Source organism: Calidris pugnax, unplaced genomic scaffold (assembly GCF_001431845.1).
Source record: "Calidris pugnax isolate Ruff unplaced genomic scaffold, ASM143184v1 scaffold123, whole genome shotgun sequence".
NCBI lineage: Eukaryota > Metazoa > Chordata > Aves > Charadriiformes > Scolopacidae > Calidris > Calidris pugnax.
The window spans coordinates 2,128,475-2,131,608 of record NW_015090876.1 but is presented as its reverse complement, the minus strand read 5'-3'; positions in this window follow the sequence as shown (position 1 = coordinate 2,131,608).

The following is a 3,134-nucleotide window of genomic DNA, read 5'->3' as shown; positions in this document are numbered from 1 at the left end:
TTTTTTTTTTTTTTTTTTTTTTTTTTTTTTTCACCTTGTCATCGGAGTCTCTGGGTTTCCCAGGAGGGTTCCTTTGTGAAATAGGTTAATGAAGAGAGAAACCTCAGACTTGGTTCTCGTTCAGTCCTCGACATCCGTGACCTTACTGAGCCAGGAGGGGTGTCAGTGAAACTCATCCCACAGGCTCGTTCCCCCCTGCCCGATCCCTTACGGAGGGGAGCAGGGAGTTTCCTTCAAGTGATTTTTCTATCTTTTTTTTTTTCTTTTTTTTTTTTAAATTTTTTTAATTCCCGACCCATGGAGTTGGGATGACACTTAGCGTTACCTCATTTCTCCTCCACTCCCCCCCTCCCCCCCCCCCATCTCTGAAGGGGCAGATCCATGTCCTGTGTATCAGTTATTGACTCCCACAGCAGAAGCTGAGGAAGAGAAAGATGTTACTGTCATTTCCTGGTCCTCTCATGTTCTCCAGCTCACAAACATTGGAAACTTTCCCAGACCTTACAGGTGCCTCTGAAAACAGGCAAAATGGAGACTCCTGGCACTGTTGGGGCTTTAAATGAAAACTTTTAACGAAAAAGGCCAGTTGACTTGAAAATGCCCAAATGCTTCCAGTCTTTAAAACAGCTCCAGAGCTCCATAACATTCCTGGCTAGACAGGGACACCCTCTGGCTGCCCTTGACCCCCCCTCAAGCCCCACTGGGGAAAAAAAAAAACAGAGTGGTTGCACCGAGGGGGACAGAGGTTGAACTTTATTCCGTGGGGTCTTCTTGCTGTTGGAATGAGTTGAGGAAACATATCTTTACGTGGCACTTCCCTTGCGGCCAAGTATTTCTATATATATATATATTTTTATTTTTATTTTTTTTTTCCAGTTCTTGGAAGGGTGCCAAAGGCTTGTCCAAGTGATTGCTTAGTTTAGTGCTGGTAGGCACTTAAATTTCTGGTCACTCGATAAAAGAACAAGAGGCCTGGGTGTTGTTAAAGCTGTTGATACCATAGCCATGGTAGGTAATCCATATTGGATATCCATAAGGACCACGTGGAAATATTTAAAGAGAGAGAAATATATATATAAATATATAATTATATACATTTTATCGTACAGATTTTTCGTAAAAAAAAAAAAAATAATAATTTTTTTTTTCCAAGTTTGATACTGTAAATCTTTATTAAAAGAAATTGCCAGTCCAGGGCTCCCTGGGTGGTGACCTGGAGGGGAATGAAATGTCCTGGCTAAACTTCCACAGAGGGATCAGAATCGCAAGGTAACGTGGAGGGAGGAATGACCCGAAAGCTGTTGAACCGCGTTGGAGACCCAGCTCCTCCACCCCGGAGGACCCTCCAGCTTGGGGTTGTCACGTTGCATTCCTCTGGGGTTCCGTTTGGTTCTGTTGGGTTTTTTTGTTTTGTTTTGTTTATTTTTTTTTTAATTTACTTTTTTTTTTAAATTTTTCTCTCCGTCCTGCCCTTGCCAGCCCGATGCCCGGGGTGAGCACCGCGTGGGGACCCACCTGCTGCCCACAGCATCCCCACCGCTGGTCCTCTCCCTCCTCTTGCCACTGCTGGAGTTGGGGTGCTGGGGCTCCCCCTTCTCTCCCCCTCTTCATTTCTATGTCCACCCCCCCAAACCCATCCCAGCCCCGCTGGGGACCTGGGGGGGCTCTGGATCTGAGTGCTGGGTCCTCTCCACCGGGGTCTGGCCTTGCTTTGGTCGCTCCCCATCCGCAGTGTGTGAGGTGGGACCCATGGGGCTGGCGGGGGGGCAGGAGGAAAAAGGGGAAAAGCATCGGGGTAGGGACGGGGGGGACATATGGACATCTCTTGTTGTCGTAGACCCGTTTGCTGTGCTCTCTATTGGGAGTGGGGAACCTTTCCCTCCAGGGCAGCTCCAGACCCCTGTGAAACCAGCGTCTCTGCTCTTGCCCAGCTCCGGGGCTGCTGGAGGAGATGGGGGTGACACCGCAGCCCCCGGGGAGGGGACGAGCTGTGGCAGGGCTGGGTGAGATGCCACAGGAGTCAGGCCACCGGACGGCTCCGACCCGGGGAGGAGGAGGAGGAGGAGAAGGTGGCATTTTTAATTTTTCCTTTTTTTTTTTCGTTCCTCGAATCATTTAAACTTCATGGTCATGATTGTTTTTATTTAAAAAAAAAACACAAAAAAAAGAAAAAAAGAAACAAAACAAAAACGAAAAACTTTTGTAACGTGGATTTGTTTTCCTTCGTCTGTATTTCAGTCTGCTGGGGTGTTTCCGTAGATGGTGGATACTTGCTTTCATTTTTTTAATGATAGAAGTCTTCTGTTTTAAGTTGGTTTTTTTTTTTTATCACCAGCTCATTCTATCCTCTGTGGTTACTCAGTAATTTCATTTCAATATTTATTTTTGTGCTGCTTTTTTATTATAAAATAAATTATTGATATACCAAGCAATGTGGATTCCTGTTTGTAAGGCGAATAGCCCTGTGTATGTGTCCATTACTTTCTCTTGACAGCCACAACGTAATTTATTGCTGTAAATTTAGCTGCAGTGACTGGTTTTTTTGTACCTTTCCAATAAAGCATTTTCTGGTTTCAGACTTGCCCTGGTCTATGGTCAGCATTTTGGAGCTTTAATTGATCTCCAGTGGAGTGTTTCCTGGGGTTTTGGTGCCCGTCGGTGGTGCCCTGCCGGTGAGCTGTGGGTTTTTGGGGGGCAAGGCTGGGTGAGGAGCCTTCTTGGGCTTTCACAAGCATCTGAGCCATCTCCCAGCCTTGCTGTGGTGCTTCCTCCCTCTGTTTGGTACACGCTGAAGGGATAAATAGCTCTAATCCAAGCTGTTTGTCGGGTAGATCCCATGCTTGGACCATGTCTATCTCTTCTCCCACCCCAGGATGTGCCTTTGTGTGTCACTGGTGGGTGTTTCTGGTAGCTTAGATGCCACTCTGGGCTTGGAGCCCCTGGGCTGTGGTCATGGTGCTGGGGACACCCTCTCCTTTGGGCTGGGAAACATCCCCTTCACCGTTCTCCCTATGTGACAGCTTGTGAACAAACTGCTTTTACCCCTTACCTCAATATTTCATCTTTCCCCTGTTTGGGCTTTGAAGAGGTGAGACCTTGTGAGCTCCTAGGAGCCACGTTGGCTTGAATCCCCT